Consider the following 20883-nt stretch of genomic DNA (forward strand, 5'->3'; position numbering starts at 1 on the left):
AATACTAATAAAGCCACCGTTATCATCACTGTATTACTACTAATAAAGACACAGTTATCATCACTGTACTAATACAAATAAAGGCACAGTTATCATCACTATTAATACTAATAAAGGCAAAGTTATCATCACTGTATTAATACTAATAAAAGCACAGTTATCATCCCTGTAATAATACTAATAAAGACAGATTCATCATCCCTGTATTAATACTAATAAAGACAGAGTTATCATCCCTGTATTAATACTAATAAAGGCACCGTTATTATCACTGTATTATTACTAATAAAGGCAGTTATCATACATGTATTAATACTAATAAAGGCACAGTTGTCATCCCTGTATTTATAATAATAAAGACAGTTATCATCACTGTACTAATACTAATAAAGACACAGTTATGATCCCTGTATTAATACTAATAAAGGCACAGTTATCATCACTGTACTAATACAAATAAAGGCACAGTTATCATCCCTGTAATAATACTAATAAAGACATTAATCATCCCTGAATTAATACTAATAAAGACAGTTATCATCACTGTAATAATACTATTAAAGACATAGTTATGATCACTGTATTAATAGTAATAAAGGCAGTTAATACTAATAAATACACAGTTATCATCACTGTACTAATACTAATAAAGGCACCGTTATGATCCCTGTATTAATACTCATAAAGACGCAGTTATAACCGTATTAATACTAATAAAGCCACCGTTATCATCACTGTATTACTACTAATAAAGACACAGTTATCATCACTGTACTAATACAAATAAAGGCACAGTTATCATCACTATTAATACTAATAAAGGCAAAGTTATCATCACTGTATTAATACTAATAAAAGCACAGTTATCATCCCTGTAATAATACTAATAAAGACAGATTCATCATCCCTGTATTAATACTAATAAAGACAGAGTTATCATCCCTGTATTAATACTAATAAAGACAGTTATTATCACTGTATTAATACTAATAAAGACCCAGTTATCATCCCTGTATTAATACTAATAAAGACAGTTATTATCACTGTCGTAATACTAATAAAGACACAGTTATTATCATTGTATTAATACTAATAAAGACAGTTATCATCCCTGTATTTGTCAGGACTCAGCCAGCCGGACTCCCTCCTCAGCCCGTTCACACAGTGACACCCGGTACCTCAGAGCGCGCTGCCAGGGAGCTATGGGCTTGGAGGCGGGGATAAGCCAGGGGCGCTCCAACTCACACCTGAAGCCACTCAGCTCGTCCCACGGCTGCAGCTCGTCAGCTCGTTGTATTCGGGGGGGATAAAGATCAGGACTGTCTGTGCTGACGTTGCGAGTTTGTGCCATGATGTCCGTGGAGTTTCCCTTCCTGTGTCTTCACTGAACTTTCCCTTGTGTCTTTGCTGACTTTTTTGTGTGGAGTATTTTCTTGGATTTTTTTGGGTTTGATGTTCGATCACCCGTGGACTAAGAGGACACTTTGAGTTTTTTGTGTTTCTTTTCCCAGCGACTTGTTGTGCTCAATAAACTACGCCGTGTGTTCGGCTAGAACTAAACCTTCCTGTTGTCGTGCGCTTGGGGTCAGAGACAAACCATAACAGTATTAATACTAATAAATACACAGTATTCATCACTGTACTAATACAAATAAAGGCACATTAATCATCCCTGTAATAATACTAATAAAGACAGATTCTTCATCCCTGTATTATTACTAATACAAAGTTATCATTACTGTATTAATACTAATAAAGACACAGTTATCGTCCCTGTATTAATAGTAATAAAGACACATTTATCATAATTGTAATAATTTATCATACTAATAAATGCAGTTATCATAACCTTATCAATAGTAATGAAGCCACAGTTATCATTGCTGTATTATAACTAATAAAAGCACAGTTATCATCCCTGTACTAAAAATAATAAAGACACAGTTATCATCATAGTATTAATACTAATGAAGACAGTTATCAACAATGTATTACTACTAATAAAGGCACAGCTGTCAACATTGTATTAATAGTAATAAAGACACAGTTATCATCACTGTATTAATACTAATAAAAGCACAGTTATGATCCATGTATTAATACTAATAAAGGCAGTTATCATCCCTGTATTAATACTAATACAGACAGTTATCATCACTGTATTAATACTAATAAAGGGACAGTTATCATCACTATTAATACTAATAAAGGCAAAGTTATCATCACTATTAATACTAATAAAAGCACAGTTATCATCCCTGTATTAATACTAATAAAGACAGTTATGACCCCTGCATTAACACTAAAAAAGACAGTTATCATCACTGTATTAATATTAATAAAGACACATTCATCATATTTCTATTAATACTAATAAATACACAATTATCATCACTGTACTAATACAAATAAAGGCAGTTATCATCCTTGTAATAATACTAATAAAGACAGATTCATCATCCCTGTATTAATACTAATAAAGACAGTTATTATCACTGGATTAATACTAATAAAGACACAGTTATCATCACTGTACTAATACAAATAAAGGCACAGTTATCATCCCTGTAATAATACTAATAAAGACAGATTCATCATCCCTGTATTATTACTAATAAAGAGTTATCATCACTGTACTAATACTAATAAAGACACAGGTATCATCCCTGTATTAATACTAATAAATACACATTCATCATAATTGTATTAATACTAATAAAGGCACAGTAATCATAACCTTATTAATACTAATAAAGCCAGTTATCATTGCTGTATTATAACTAATAAAAGCAGTTATCATCCCTGTACGAACAATAATAAAAGCACAGTTTTCATCATTGTATTAATACAAATAAAGACACAGTTATCACTGTATTCATACTAATAAAAGCACAGTTATCATCACTGTATTCATACTAATAAAAGCAGTTATCATCACTGTATTAATTCTAATAAAGACAGTTATCATCACTGTCGTAATACTAATAAAGACATAGTTATGATCTCTGTATTAATACTAATAAAGGCAGTTATCATCCCTGTATTAATATGAATAAAGACAGTTATCATCACTGTATTAATACTAATAAAGACACAGTTATCATCCCTATATTAATACTAATAAAAGCACAGTTATCATCCCTGTATTAATACTAATAAAGATAGTTATCATCACTTTACTAATAAAGACAGAGTTATCATCCCTGTATTAATACTAATAAAGACAGTTATTATCACTGTATTAATATTAATAAAGACACATTTATCATATTTATTAATACTAATAAATACACAATTATCATCACTGTACTAATACAAATAAAGGCAGTTATCATCCCTGTAATAATACTAATAAAGACAGATTCATCATCCCTGTATTATTACTAATAAAGAGTTATCATCACTGTACTAATACTAATAAAGACACAGGTATCATCCCTGTATTAATACTAATAAAGACACATTTATCATAATTGTATTAATACTAACAAAGGCAGTTATCATAACCTTATTAATACTAATAAAGCCAGTTATCATTGCTGTATTATAACTAATAAAAGCACAGTTATCATCCCTGTACTAACAATAATAAAGGCAGTTTTTATCATTGTATTAATACTAATAAAGACACCGTTATCATCACTGTATTCATACTAATAAAAGCAGTTATCATCCCTGTATTAATACTAATAAAGACAGTTATCATCACTGTCGTAATACTAATAAAGACATAGTTATGATCTCTGTATTAATACTAGTAAAGGCAGTTATCATCCCTGTATTAATATGAATAAAGACAGTTATCATCACTGTATTAATACTAATAAAGACACTGTTATCATCCCTATATTAATACTAATAAAGGCAGTTATCATTACCATTAATACTAATAAAGGCACAGTTTTCATCACTGTACTAATACTAATAAAGACACAGGTATTATCACTGTATTACTACTAATAAAGGGACAGTTATCATCACTATTAATACTAATAAAGGCACAGTTATCATAACTGTACTAATACTAACAAAGACACAGTTATGACCCCTGTATTAATACAAATAAGGGCACAGTTATCATCCCTGTACTAATACTAACAAAGACACAGTTATGACCCCTGTATTAATACAAATAAGGGCACAGTTATCATCCCTGTAATAATACTAATAAAGACAGATTCATCATCCCTGTATTAATAATAATAAAGACAGAGTTATCATCCCTATATTAATACTAATAAAGACAGTTATTATCACTGTATTAATACTAATAAAGATAGTTATTATCATTGTATTAATACTAATAAATACAGTTATCATCCCTGTATTAATACTAATAAATACACAGTATTCATCACTGTACTAATACAAATAAAGGCACAGTAATCATCCCTGTAATAATACTAATAAAGACAGATTCGTCATCCCTGTATTATTACTAATAAAAAGTTATCATTACTGTATTAATACTAATACAGACACAGTTATCGTCCCTGTATTAATAGTAATAAAGACACATTTATCATAATTGTATTAATACTAATAAATGCAGTTATCATAACCTTATTAATCATCCTTGTATTAATACAAATAAAGACAGAGTTATCATCCCTGTATTAATACCAATTAAAGACAGTTATTCTCACTGGAATAGTGGTTTAGCTCATCATTACCGACTTCAACTGCATAAATATTATTTGTCATTATTTAATAGACTTGTTTATATATTATTATTTGTACAACTTGTTTCTTGAATATTGATTCTGTTTGTATTTTCAGTTGATAGGAACTATCTTTATGTCTTATGTTGTGCTGCGCTATTCTAAGTCCCTTCCCATTTCCCTCTCGGTTGTGTGCAGCCAGCGAGATATGTTCTTAATCTTAATGTTTTGTCACGCATATTTACGTTGCAATGTAAGTTGAAATGTATTTGTAACGGCTTTCCCCGTAATCTCGGACTAAACAGAGGCAGCAACACTGTATATTGGGGTTCACAAAACCTTTTATTTGCATAGGACACACAAACATCGGTATCGCCAACTCTGGCCTACGGCTCCTCTCCCTTCTCCGTCGCTACTGCTCCTTTTGAGGGAAGACTGACACCCACACACACAAATCAACCCCAGCTGGGGCTGATTAACCCTCACCCCAGCTGAGTTGATTAGACCTGTCCCCACACCGTTCCTTGAACCACACCCCCGCTCCACCCACTCTGCAGCTGAGCCTAACCACACCCCGCTGCCACAGTATTTAAACAGTTCGATGTGAGACGAATAAATCCATCAGTAACCGAAGAACTCAGGTGTCGTGTATTTCCTGGAGGGAGTGAGAGTCGAACTCGCACCTGTGTGATTTCCCTGACCTGCTCGTCAAGACAGTCACAGGTAAGCCACTAGTGTTAAAGGACACACAAGTTCATTCAGTGCCGTAACGGAAACACATGAGGCCCCCCTGCAGAATAACCCTGAGAGCCCACCCCCCCCATATGTAAGGGATAATGTATTCTCCGGCGGTCATTATCCAAAGATAAACAAACAGGACCCAAGCTTTTCTTTTGAGGGAAATTTATTCAATCAGAAAAAACAGCTCAAACAGAGAACAAATGTATTCCAACAGAAAAAAAAACACATGCTAGGGCCTATCAAACAGCTCAAACAGAACATATGTTACAACAACATAACAAATATGCCTACATATAGTCGATACACCGGTAGGCTACTTTCTACAGGTTTGCATTTGAATACAGATGTGCGCGTCTTTTAGCAAATCTGTGTGCAAAGTCTTTAACCACGCTCTTTACATCTAAACTGCGCGCATGTTTATTCTCTATGCTAAGGATGGCAAGACCTGACAGCCTCATCGGCCAGAGTCGATGATGGCTGCTGATAAACCGGTTGCCATGTCTCAGACAGAATCTGCCCATGTCCGTAACAGCTACACCTGGGCCAGACTTGGCAACAGTGAAATGTGCCAAAGGTGGCTCACATTTGGCCGCATCGAGCCGGAACACAGAGTCAGCCGACACTTAGCTGCAATACGGCCGAGTCCGCTGGCTAGTGTTGGATTAAAAAATAAATAAAAAATTTTAAAAAAATTGCCACGCGAGGCCCCCTGTCCTTGCGAGGCCCCATGTCCTTGTGAGGCCCCCACCGCGGTGCGGGGGCTGCGGGGGTGATCTCTACGGACCTGAGTTCATCCACCTCTTCATGAAGATGTCCGTAAGTCAGACACTTAAGTTTGTGTTCTGAAAGGTGACACAAGGATTGAAAGAATATAAAGGACTACAAAGGGCTGTTTGTAGCCAAATAACATAACAGTGTTAAACGAGATATTAATGGCCATTATTGTAAGTGATTTACTGATATTGATCATTTATTATTTCGTTGAAAAGAGGTCATTGATTTCCTTAAAAAAAGAGGATTCTTGGTTTGTGTGCATTTAAGAAAGCTGCCATTTGGATTGAAGTTTTTGATTCTGTAACATTTCAAAATCTTAATGCCTACTTTATTTGAAGGGTTAATTTAAAAGACAGTAACCTAACATGGCATATCCTATTCTCTTGAGTATTTTTGTAAAATGTTTGTTGTAAACTGCACTACTTATTTAAGACAACTTGATTGTGTACAGGTTATTTTCAAATAATTTAAAATGCCACAAAGAGTCAAGGCAGGAGGTAAAGTCACAAAGAATCCGGGGAGGAAGCAGAGTTAGTAAGGTGCAATGGAGAAATAAAATTCATCCATAAGTAGAGAGAGAAGAGGAGATAGGTGCTCAGTGTATCCTAACACATCCCCCAGCAGCCTATAAGCAGCAAATCTAGGGGCTGGACCAAGGCAAACTTGATTCAGCCCTAACTATAAGCACTATTAAAGAGGAAAGTCTTAAGTTTACTCTTAATGAGGTGACTGTGTCTGCCTCCCGGACTGAAAGTGGAAGCTGGTTCCATAAAAGAGGAGCTTGATAACTGAAGGCTCTGGCTCCCATCCTAATTTTTAAGACTCGAGTAGCCAAAATGCAGTGAGCGCAGCTCTCTAGTGGGGCAATATGGTACTACAAGCTCCTTAAGATATGATGGTGCATCACCAATCAAGGCTTTGTAGGTGAGGAGAAGAATTTTAAATGTGATTCTTGATTTTACAGGGAGCAAGTGCAGAGCAGCTAATACAGAAGTAATGTGATCTCTTTTCTTAGTTTTTGTGAGTACACGAGCTGCAGCATTCTGGATTAACTGGAGGGATTTAAGATACTTATTAGAGCAGCCTGATAATAAGGAGGTGCAGTAATCAAGTCTAGAAGTAACAAATGCGTGAACCAGCTTTTCTCCATCTTTTTGAGACAAGATATGCATGATTTTTGAAATGTTATGTAGATGAAAAAATGCAGTCCTTGAGATTTGCTTCACGTGGAAGTTATAGGACAAGTCTCGGTCAAAGATAACGCTGAGATTATTTACAATGGTGTTGTATGCCAGGGCAATGCCATCTACAGAAACCAAATCACCAGATAATTGAACTCTGAGGTGTTCTGGGCCGAGTAAAATAACGTCAGTTTTTTTTCAGACTTTAACATCAGGAAGTTGCAGGTCATCCATGTTTTTATGTCTTTAAGACATGCTTGAATTTTAGCGAGCTGGTTGGACTCTGGTTTGATCGATAGATAGTGTTTCCTGATAATGTTGCCCCAAAGGAAGCATATATAACAGAAATAAAATTGGTCCAAGCACAGAACCTTGTGGAACTCCGTGATTAACGTTGGTGGTCATCGAGGTTTCATCGATTACAAATTGAGATCGATCTGATAAATAGGATTTAAACCAACTTAGTGCGGTACCTGAAATGCCAATTGACTGATCCAGTCTCTGTAATAGGATGTCATCATCAATAGTGTCGAACGCAGCACTAAGGTCTAACAAAACAAGTGCAGAGATGAGTCCTTTATATGATGCAATTAGGAGGTAATTTGCATCACCAGTGCTGTGTTTTCTAAATCCTCACTGAAACTCCTCAAATAAACTATTCTGATGTAGAAAGTCACACAACTGATTTGCGACTACTTTCTCAAGGATCTTAGAGAGGAAGGGAAGGTTAGAGATTGGTCTGTAGTTAGCCAACACCTCTGGATTAAGAGTGGGCTTCTTCAGGAGAGGTTTAATTACAGCTACTTTGAAGGAATGTGGTACTTGGCCTGTTAGCAAAGACACATTAACAATATCCAACAGAGAGGTGCTAATTAAAGGCAACACGTCTTTAAGCAGCCTTGTTGAGATGGTGTCCAAGAGACCCGTTTCCAAGGCAACTCCACTTGAGGACAGATCGGCACTGGTTGAGGGCAAGAGATCATCAATCTTGCCTCTAATAGTTAAAATCTTTTCATTGAAGAAGTTCATGAAGTCATTACTACCGAGGTCTATATATACGGCTCCACAGAGCTGTGACTTTCTGTCAGCCTGGCTACAGTGCTAAAGAGAAATCTGGGGTTGTTCATATTTTTCTCTATTACTGATGAGTAATAGGCTGCTCTGGCATTGCGGAGGGCCTTCTTATATGTTTTAACTAACTCGCCAAACTAAGCGTGATTCTTCCAGATTGGTGGAACGCCATATGCTTTCAAGCTTTCGTGATGTTTGCTTTAGTTTGTGGGTCTGAGGGTTATACCAGGGAGCAAACCTCCTTTGCCTCACCGTCTTCTTCTTCTTCTTCTTTAGAGGGGCTATCAAGTCTAGTGTCATTCTCAGTGAGCCTGTCACTATCGACAAGATGATCAATCTGGGACGGACTAAAGTTAGCACAGGAGTCCTCTGTCACATTGAGACGTGGTATTGAATCAAATGCAGAAGGAATTGCTTCTTTAAATTTAGCTACAGCACTGTCAGTTAGACAACTGGTGTAGAAACTTTTGACTAACGGTGTACACTCTGGGAGTATAAACTTAAAAGTTATGATCCGACAGAAGAGGGTTCTGTGGGAAGACCTCCAAATGCTCAATGCCACATGCAAGAACAAGGTCGAGTGTGTGGTTTCTGTACTCTCTGACAGAGGCCAATCGAGTCCAACAATGAGATAAATGCAGCACTTAGGCAATCATTATCAACATCCACATAGGGCTGCGCAATTAATCGAATTTGAATCGCGATCACGATATTGGCGTTTAAAATGCTGCTCTGCCACACATCAAATGAAGCGCTTCCTCAACTAACAGTCAGCCAACCACAAGGGCGAGAACGAGATGGGGGGTGTCATGCGCGCGCACCCTACAGCGGCAGCCTCAAAAAAACGAACTTGTTTAACCACCTATGTCATACTGTGGTTTGTGTTTATTCAAGGCTAAACGCTACCGCATTGAATCTCCGTCCATGTGCAACGTCGTCAACCCAGAAAAGCATAACCGTGACCCTGCATAGCGCGACAGCGTATCCGTTCACCTCCCAAAGACACACTGAAATAACGGCTGCAATCACATTTTTTATTTGGCCAAAGACACGTGTCCAATGAATACTGTGAGCAATGAAGGCTTCAGAAAAATGGTCAAGACACTCGACAAGAGATATGTGATCCCCTCGTGCCATTATTTCGCCAAATAGGCATCACCTGCACTGTATGAAAAACATCGGGGGGAACTACAAAGGTGTTGAGTATTTTGCAACTACGACTGACCTATGGTCAAGTAGAACAATGGAGCCGTACATGTCGTGCATTTTGGGTAAACATTTTATTAATATTTTGGGTAAACATTTTATTAATATTTTAATGCAAAGACGTGTATCAAGCAAGTACAATTTCTTCAAGACGTGTATCAAGCAAGTACAATTTCTTCAAAAACGTTAAACTACAGAATACTATCCGGAAGTGCCATTTAAGTGCTACTAAAGTGCTAAACAACAAAGTGCTATCGGCAAGGGACATGCAGGAACAGAGAAGCATAAAGGTAACGGACGTGTCGTAGTTACGGGAGCTGTTGAGAATAGCGAGAGAACCGTAGCGGTCTTCGTGAATGCCGTATTGTTTAATTCTACAATTCAATGTGAAAAACTTATTGTATAGTGTCTGGTTGTGGGGTTTTTACCATAAAGATAAAGCCCCGCTAGTTCAATTATCAGACCCACACTCCAATGACCACAGATGACAGACTCGAGCTCTTGGTTTTACTTGCTGCAAGGAGAATGTTGAGCTGTGCCTCTGCACGTCTGCAAAACACTCTGGCTCGCCATTCTCCAGACAGTCCTTTTTATTGAAGCAAGCGGTTATCCCACACAGAATGAGGAAACAGTTTGTCTAGTCCCTTATCAGTCTGAGATGACCCTGAGCCATGTGTGAGGTATGTGGGGAGACACGAAACAAACCTAGTTTTGTGCCTGCAAATTAAACCTGTTGACCTCTTGTCCTCAGGGTGAACGGTATAGAATAAGTAAAACAACGTATTACTCTTCTTCTGTTAGCTACAGTAATTACATTCATAGGGTGTACATTCTTTAATGCAAATTGAAAACACATGCTCTAAACTCTAACACTGGTATAAACATACCGGACTAGACGTTGTAGAGTCTTTTGAGAGAAAGCGTCCACTTAAGTTGAAACGTTGCGTGTTGTTTATTGGGTTGAAATGGGAACAAAAAATAATAATCATGTTCAATTTACGGGATTCAAACTCGTATCATTGGGTGGTAAAACAGTTGGAAGTCAGGGATCTTACCACTACCAAGATCAACTCAATTTTCTCTGTTTATACAATTAAATAACGTACAATAAAGCCAGCAGTCGCCACGAAAGGCAGAGGGCAACCAGATCAACTTGTGACCACACTGCTGACTACCATGGAGCATGTTGAAGTGAACGACGGAGCACGTTATAATATTGCTGGTTTCTCAAACAAATAGTCGGATGTTTTAATTCAAAGCATCTTTAAAGTGCTGCAAATTCATGAGGATTCATCTCAGTGGTCAGTTTTTGAACACCACAATGTATTGAATAAATACAAATACTGTGAACAAACACTTTTTGACTCTTCAAGACTATTTGTTTCTATTTTGTTACACATACCGTACATCATGTAGCAATCACACAAAGTTGTATTGTAGAGTGGACCACACCAGAGTCCTATGCAGTTATTCACAGCCTCACAAAATAGTGTCCTCCTTTTTGGTGTCATGGATATGGTCACCCTAACATTAAGCCAATTCAAGCTAACATGAGCTAACATACATTTTAAGAGAACATTTTAATCCGTTACATTTTAATATATTTATCGCACTTTGTTTATTTATGATTTTATGTAGTCATCTGTTGATTCATGTTTGCTGATCTCGGGCCTGCTGACACTCGCAGCCACGCCTCCATTTGACTCGTTCAGAGCAACATCATGGCTGAAGCTACAGTAGGAGGGAAGCTAACGGGTTTGCATTGAAGCTAGCAGCTACTATTCACAGACAAGCTAACAGCGCACAGTGCAGTGTGCTGAAGTATATCAGAGAACCGCGTTGAGAGCGGGAGGAGCAGGAAGTGTGTGTTACTTTAAAACGGCTCCTCCTGCTGCTTCCTGCTGTAACTTTGCTGAAAGCAAAACGTGGTAGTGCCCAAAGATGTGTCCGAATAACAGAACAAAATCTGACTGAGTTTTTGGCTGCAGGTAAGACATTTTAGACACTTAAGTTATTATAGTAAAATAATTTAGCTTTTTAAAATTGATATACTGGAATAGCCAGTTGTTCTTAATCTCTCATTAAATCCTGAAAATATGACTGCAAAATTATTTCTTCTTTAATCTTAGCAGTACATCACCGCCCAGACAGGTGAAAGAAATGTATGCCAAAGGAATTGTGGCCTTCCCCTACCTCAGTGACCCTTACTCTAAGAATGGCTATGTGAGTTTAACACAGGTGGTTGTGGTTATGTGAAATGCTGTATTGAAACATTTATAATTCTACCAGAGCATGTTGTTCAATTTTAATGTTACTAATGAAGTGTCTGTTTTGTTATCCTTTCATCCTCCAAGGAGCATTATTATGATGGCGAGAGTGGGACTGGGTACCTTGCCTGGAGGATTAAAACTATTCAGAGATGCACTGCTAAAGACAGACGGTCATCATTTGGAAGTGATACTGTAGTAATACTGGAAGAATGTATGTAGAACAAAGCAGTCACAAGATCAGCGATTGCCTTTTGTTGCACATGTTTCTCCAGCCAATAATAAACTATACATTTTTCTTAAAAGTTAGGTCAAATCTAAGTTACCTAAAGTGTTTTAAAAATGCACATGGTTGTGATCAGTATTGATCACAAGGTATTTTTTATATTGTGTAGAATCAGCCAAAGGACCATGTGGTGATGACATGTCTGGAAGACTTGGTAAATATCTGACATTTTAGACGGACAGTAAATGGGCATTGTTGTGACACTCAAACAACTAACAATTAAGTTTGGTAGACTATGAAATCCTGACACTGTCCCCCAACATTCCCACCTTAGGTTGAACAGGATTTGGTTGATGTTTGGAGAGGATGTATCAGGCAAGCTTCTGGAGAGGTGGCCAACCACATTCAAGAAAAAGATGATCCAACAATGCAGAAAGCTTCTATCCATCAGGGAGCTTGAGGAACACCTGCTGGCAGCTGATCCTTCTGAGGATGGCACTGAAGTGGATGTTGACTTTGGTAAGCCGTTTGTTGTTGTTTTGCACTCAGACTTGAACTATATCAACATGTGTAAACGATTGCATAACATAATATGTAAAGCTGGATTGAGATATAAATATAAGATGACATACTGTATACTGAACGAAACCTCAAAAGCACTGAAGTGTTTGGCTCATTTTTTTGACATTGCAGATATGCGGAAGTGTATTAATAACAAAGTTGTGTTACAGGTTGGGACAGGGACTGGTCTTCAGTTTTACTGTCGCTGCACCTGATTCCACCTTCTGCTCCGGGTTGGAAGAAACCAGGAAAGGTGTTGGCAGAGAAGCATCTTGTGGTATTCAAGAAGGTTCATATTTTGTTCTAATTTATTACAAGAATGTTAAGTTATCAGTGGTGGGATTAATGTTACTATAGTTCCCAATATTGATCATATTACTATGTAACTACGTAATTGTAATGTCTCTCCATGTGTGTTTGTTTGTCTGTTTGTCACCTTGATACCATCACTACTAGCACTCAACCTGACCTCCTGGCTGTTGGAGCTAGAATGTGATCCACCAGAAAATTTATGGAAACTATGTGTTTTGATCAGCATTACCATGCTTTTAAGGTTAGGCTGTATCCTGACAGGATTGTAAAGGTATTGCACATAAGTGAGCTGTTTCATTTTAAACCATTTGATGTTCAAATGCAGTTTGGAATGGCAGATTCCTCCTTGTAGATTGTCCCTAATTGCCATTTTATGCAGATCTAAGGTCAATGTTTTGTATTGTTGGCCTGCACAATAAAGAGATGTGAGATGCAATATGTTGTGGTAACTGGAAATTTTTCTTGTCAATTAATGGTATGTTTGAAAAAGCTAAATGGAAAACAAATTAGATGCAATTCGATACAAATAAGCACAACAATGTAAAACACTTACACTCCAGTGACACTGGAGTGCCAATGGATGTTAGAATTGTACACTGTCAGTGTTGTGTTTTCACAGTAATAGAATAAATTATCAACACAGTAGTGTGTAACATCAACACTTACCAGTTATTTGATCTTCTAGTGTTAACTTTTTACAACTCAATACAGTGTTAATGAATTTATTTCAATTGGAGTTGATTTGTTATCACAGAAGAGTTAAATTCTCAACACTAATGAGAATTATATTTACTCGCCAGAGTTATTTACCTGTCGTGTTAAATTTGATTAACACTATACAGTGTGTTAGGCAGTGTTACATTTTTACTCTATTTAGAGTTAATTTAACTCTAAAACGTCAACACTTGGGCAAGAGTTAATTTAACATAAATTAACCCCCCCCCTCCCTTTCTGTGACCACTGACCAGGTGAGAAGACAGCTGGAGAGACTCCACCAAGGTAAAGCTGCAGGCTGATGTATGAAGGCAAATCACTGTCAAAATTCGAGAGCGCAAATGAGAGCCACGCACGCGTGGCAATTAAACAGCCGCACGTGTAATTTACTTTGACGAGCGCTTTTACATCACTCCGCGAGCAAAAGACCCTCTACGAATTTTTAACCTGCTCGCTCGCAAGTATTTTTTTCTTTTTGAAAGTAAGTGGGCGGTACCAGTCACCATTGTATCTCTACATCTAATTGGTTACATTCCTCGTCTTTGGATTGGCTGGATATCACAGCCGTTTCACGGTCTTCTGATGGCAGCGAGCAGTGGCAGGCCGTCAGGGGCTTCAAAGCCTTCAAGGCCTAAACAGAATCACACAATTATAGCTTTTTTATTAATGTATATATATATATTTCATCTATGGCTGAAGGAGGGGTACTAGTAGAACCGGACTTAGTGGCAGATTTACGCCATTCTCAAGGAGGACGTTTGTGGAAAAGGAGGACATCGTAGCAAATGGCCGCCCTACCCCACAGCTAACAGCCTTGACCCAGCAAGGAAACACATGTATGCGTCACTTTCAGTTCGCCAACTACAAACGATATTCCTGGATGACAGCATCGGTGAAGACTTGCAAACTATATTGCTGGGAATGCCTGTTATTTGCGACTGAGCGTCTTGGTGTTTGGAGCCACGTTGGATTTGCTAACCTGACTTGCCTTAGCAAGGCTGCTGCGCGACACGAAAGAATGGCAGGACACTTGCAAGCTACGGTGCACTTGAACACGTTTGGAGAGACCTGCGTAGATCTTGAGATCAACAAGCAAGTTCGCAGGGAAACGGAGCTCCACAACACAAAAGTTAAGAACAGGGCGATACTAAAAAGACTGATTGCGTCATCTTTTTAGGCAAACAGGAACTCTCATTCAGAGGGGACACGACGAACGTAGAGTCTACAAATAAGGGGAATTATGTGGAGCTCCTTTCCTTTGTTGCCACGTACGACACCGACTTGCACTTCCACCTTTCCATGAACAAAGTGTTTACCGGGACATCGGGCAAAATACAAAACGACCTGATCAGTGCTGTAGCTGGAGAGGAGATCCGCCGTGAGGTAAATCAAGCGCCCCTTGTCGCTGTTATGGTGGACGAAACAACGGACGTCAGTAACACAGCGCAGCTGTCACTGGTGCTCCGCTATGTGACATTAATTAATACTTCTGATGTTAATAATATTTGAATGCCTCGTTATTTTCAGTGTACAGTGTTTTAGTCTCTAGTTTTTAGTCTTTAGTTTTTTTCGTCATGTTTTGTTATAAATAAATGTGACTGGTTCTTTTAAGAATTTGTTCATGTCCTTGTGTTAATTACATTGATGTGACATTGATGGGAAGCGGCACATGAAGCTTCTGTAGGGACTGGTACACCCGGAAGGTTTGGTTAGCTGGATGCTGTCGTGCTAATGCTGTATTTTGCTTTATAAATCAACAGAGACAAATCCAGCATGGACAGATATGGGAGTAAGGGACATGAAGCACTTGTTGAAAGAATTAAGAAAACAAGAGAACACCAGGACACACATGGATAACTCCGTCAAGCAGCCATATTGGGGAAAGTGAACATCGCTACCAGCTAGATGACGGACACAGGATTACGGTGAAGAAACACGATGAGGAGGTTGATAAAAACAGGCACACTTTAACCCTAACAAGGTTCATAGGGGCATCTTAACATATAAACATGTTTTATTAGATTTTAGATTTCATATATATATATAAATATATATATGTGATTTATATTATACGATATTTATATTTTATTGTATTTATATATCATATTATACAGAATATTATCATATGATATATATATATATATTATTATTATTATTATTATTATTATACTGAATTGTATGAATAAGAGGTCCTTATTATGTCAGTGTTGGAATAAATGTTAAATATTTAACTACAAAGTAGAAATGCGTGTTTCATACTTTTTTTTGCATTGAATCATACTGGGATGTTTGCTGAAATTGATTGGATGGCCCTACCAAAACAAATTCCACCATCCGTTACTGAATATGAGTGTATTTTATAACTAGCTTTACACTACTTTGTCTAGCCAATGAAAATATACCATCATGTGTGACTTAATCTGGAGTCGAGAGAAGGTAGGCAGGCAGAAATGTTCGATGCCTGAAATAAATGTTGCGACAGCGGGAAAAACAAACAAATATTGGTAGCGCTATAAGGTAGGCAGCTGTTTGTTTGTAGCTCTAAAACATAAAGGCAGACATAATAAAATGTTTTTCTTATTTTTCATAATCCAGGCTAGATCAAGTATATTCATGCACAATGATCTTACTAATAAATGATTCAAATAATCTTGGTGTATGTGTTTGAGAGTGAGAGAGACTGTCTGTACATTTGTTGAAAGTCAGCAGTGGCTTTTATGATTAGAAATATTGTTTATGTAGATAAACCTCCAATATAATACAGTACTAGGTTATATATATGGTTCACCAACATGTCTTGTTTTTGACTCAATTTCTCATTTGTGTAGTTTATGTTCCTGCCTTAAAAGATAGACAGAAAAGGACGAGAAGAGAGACAGAGGGAGAAACAATGAGACAACAGAGAAGCAGAAAATAAAAGAGGAAGCAGAAAAGAAAAGAAGAAGCAGAAAAGAACAGAAGAAGCAGCAAAAAGTAGAAAGAAGCAGAAAAGAGTAGAACATTAATGTGTATTTGCAGATGCCAAACATCGGACAAATCCGGAAGCGGACGATGAGGACGTGGACCCAGGAGGCTACAGGAGTTGGAAGCAGGCAGGCTCACTCTACGGCAGGAGTTCTTAACCTTTTTGACCTCGGGGCAGGGGCGGATTGGCCATAGGGAGTACCTGGTGGGCCGGTCAGTAATGGGCCGGCAGTGGCTGACTTTTTTTTTTTTTTTTTGCATGTAAAGACGCCTAAGAGGCCCAGTGGCCCTATGATAGGCCCAGACTAGTAGTCCCGCCCACGTATTTTCCAGGCCCCCCCCTCGTCCAATCACCTATAATGATGAGCTAATGACACATCATTAGCAATCTGTGAGAGAGAAGAGAAAGCAAAAATGGAGAAAAAACGAAAAGGCGGTGCAGAAAAACTGAGGTAAAAGAAAAACAAAGCTCTCGCAACTGATGCTGCTAAGAGCAGAAATATAATAAACATGTTTGCTGCTGCGGGGGCCGGCGGCGGGGGCGTAGCCTCCGGCTCCGGGGCTTTGGCTGCGCCGGGCGCGGCGGGTCCCTCTCAGGAGGTGTCGTCGGACAGTGAAAGTGAGGCTCCCACTGCCATGGTGGTACAGGAGGGGGAGGAGGAGATCGGTGGTGGTGATAGCTGGTGTGTGTGCTAGCTAACATGTTGTGGATAAACACTCATTCACTAAATGTTCAGAAACGTTGTCTATGAACTTTACTTGACATAATAGATAGCGTGTGGTGTAAATCTAGTTCTAAAGTGTTGGAAAATGATATACTATCCTGATTAATTAACCACTATTTCATGGTGGTGTGGTTTGAGCATGCAGATCTGCTTTTTCACATTTTTTATAATTACAAATCACCAGAGTTAAAGTGTTTTAAGTATCAATACACTTTCTTCAAGCCCACTGTCCAATTTGTTCAAATATGCTTTACCTATTTTTTTCTGTTAGTATTTATGGTTTATTGTCCTTGCTTTTCTTTTTTTGAACACTTATTTATGGACATTTTCAAATAAGAGACAAGGAGACAATGACCCATTTCACATTATACAGTTAAAACTAATGAAACACTGATTAACTACTGTTACAAGTTGTGACGACCCTCTCTGCCACTGGCTCGTGTCCCTGCAGGTGGGCGTGGCCAAGGCTCATCGGAAGAATGGGAACACCTGAGCTAATCAGCAGCACTGGCAACACCTGGGCCTTGTGTGCAAGTGCTGCACTTAAAAGGCCCTCTGTTCTTAGGAGCTCTCTCTCCAATGCTGTCCTGAGACCCTGACTGGCTGCCTATAGGAGAGTATGATTTGACCTAACAACATCACACACACACACTCACTCACTCACTCACTCACTCACTCACCTCCACCACTGACTCCACACACCACTGTTTTGCTACCTAAGTTATATAAGACTACCTAAGTTAAATAAAAACCCTTGCTCATAACAATTACCTGTGTGTGTGTCCCTTTGTTGTCGCGGCCATGCGGCCCGGTTCGTGACACAAGTAAACATTTGCATACATATATGGGGTGTTCAAACAAATTCCGTACTATTTCTCTACTTTTCACATCCAGGTTTGTGCCCAGTACATCATCTCTCTCACCAGAGACCCCAAGCCCACCCATTGATTATTTCACCCGTCCCACCCCAGACACCCTTCAGCTATTTTTTAACCATCACCCTCAACAATCAACAAGTAACCCCAAATGGCAGAAAGTTTTTTTTTTTTTCTCAAGTATCCTTCTTAAGAGCAAGTGAGCAACATACTGTGTAGTCATCATTTATTTTATTCAATGCTCCAGAATATCAAGGGATATTATTCAGTATAGTATTAAGGGCTTGTGTGATTATATGTACAGTACATCAACGGACCGAGTTGGCACAGTATCTGCGCGTGGATTGTGGTGGGCTAGTCTGGAACAAAAAGTCCAGGGCCGAATTTTTGTCCCAGTCCAGGCCTGCCTCGGGGCCCAACTTTTCAAGTACCAAGTGGCCCGGGGCCCATTGAAACAGTAACACCGTATTGGTTTAACTAACAGGTGAAAAATTCATGGAACAAATCAAGCTAATACAAGAACAAATGTAGGCTATTAAATAGATTTTACTAGAGAGAAAAAGGAGGCACTAAAAAAAACGGCGAAATTAAAATTTGATTGAAAAAATATTATTTGGTAATAAAATGGATACATTCAAAATAATACGTTTCAAATTAAATAAAGTGTAAATAAAATTGAATAATGTGCAAATGAAAATATAGCCTTATAATCTGTGAATGATATGCTTCAGCAGTCTTCATGTTTGCATGGTAGAACTGGAAGTTGCTCTTCATATCTGTGACAGCTGGAGTTGCCAGTCACAACGATTGTTTTCTGCATCTGGAGCCAATTTTACTTTCTCTTGAAGAATCCCACCGGCTTTCCCACGAGTGCTGATGTTTGGTCTCGAGATGCCGCTTTAGCTTTGAGGCTTCAGTGCTGCGTTGGTAGCGTTAGCTGACTGCCGCATTACCACCACTTTGGTGGGAAGCTATATTGTAACTGAGCGTCTCATGGATAACAGTACTACCTCTGGTGTCTTCAATTGATAATTCAATTGATAACTTATGCGGTCCTTACTGCCCGGACCCCAGACATCATTGACCGTGGCAAGAGGGGGGCCAATAGAGGAGTATTTTAGGCTCCTCACCACCACCCTGGAGGAGCACAGTTTGAGGGAGAAACCCTGTTAGGTATACAACTGCGACGAGACAGGGTTTCAGCTGGACTCATCAAGAAGAAAGGTCATCGTTCCCCGGGAAACTAAACATGCTTACAGGCAGGCCCAGGGAACCAGGGACCACATCAACCGTCCTGGCCTAACTCAACACGGCTGGGGAGGATGCCCCCCTTTCATCCTCTACAAGGGGAGATATCCAGGGGCCGAAACCGTCCCACCACGTCATTTTATGTGGCCTGAGAAGGCTTGAAAGACATATGATTTATGAGTTACGTGTATTTAAGTGAAGAATTAGGTTATGTGAAGAATTAAGGGATGTGCAGGGGAGTGACCGGAAGGAAATTGTCCTGGAGATGACAGTCAGTCAGTGGGGGACCCTAGCTCTGTTAATGAGCCTGACTGCTGACAGGAAGAAACCACTTTCTTTCGGATTGGCCATAGGGAGTACCGGGTGGGCCTGTCAGTAATGGGCCGGCAGTGGCTGACCTTTTTTTTTTTTTTTTTATCCCATAGTTTCTGAGGCTTTTTAAAACTACTTCTCACTAGATTTATTATATTTATAGAGTATTTTTCTAAGTCTGAAGTTACTGAATAGTTATGTATGTTGTATTACCTTGTGTCCTTTAGATGCACTTTTTGCCCCAGACCAGTGGAGAACCACTGCCCCAGACCAGTTGAGAACCACTGACCCAGACCAGTTGAGAACCACTGCCCCAGACCAGTAGAAAACCACTGCCCAAGACCAGTTGAGACCCACTGCCCCAGACCAGTTGAGAACCACTGCCCAAGACCAGTTGAGAACCACTGACCCAGTGGTTCTGCTTGGGAGTAGTTACATATATATATATATATATATATATATATATATATATATATATATATATATATATATATATATATATATATATATATATATATATATATATATATATATATATGGACTGGCGGCCTGTCCAGGGTGTCCCCTGCCTTCGCCCTATGTCAGCTGGGATAGGCTCCAGCGCCCCCGCGACCCTAATGAGGATAAGCGGTATTGAAAATGGATGGATGGATGGATATATATATATATTTATTTATTTATACAGTGTTACAGTTACAACCGGCCCTTTGAGGGCAGCATGATGCTGATGTGGCCCACGGTGAAAATAGGTTTGACACCACTGCCCTATACCCAATCCCCAGAACCAACCTCCACCTGCTCCACCTGCCTCTCCTTCCCCCCTGCCCCCAATCCTTACATCACCCAACTCCTGGTAACATCAGGCTGGATTAGAGTCGACCTGGTCCACCTACTGGCCAAAATAAAGTATAACTGGCACACCGGTAAGGTCAGGGGGAACATCGCCAAGGCCGGGTTAGTGACAGCCCAGGAGATGTCCATCATCGAGGAAGTGGAGGACCGAGCTGCAAGGAGGGAGGCTCAAGCTCAAGGCAGAAAAAGACAG

The sequence above is a fragment of the Cyclopterus lumpus genome, chromosome 4, assembly GCF_009769545.1.
Source record: "Cyclopterus lumpus isolate fCycLum1 chromosome 4, fCycLum1.pri, whole genome shotgun sequence".
Taxonomy (NCBI): Eukaryota; Metazoa; Chordata; class Actinopteri; order Perciformes; family Cyclopteridae; genus Cyclopterus; species Cyclopterus lumpus.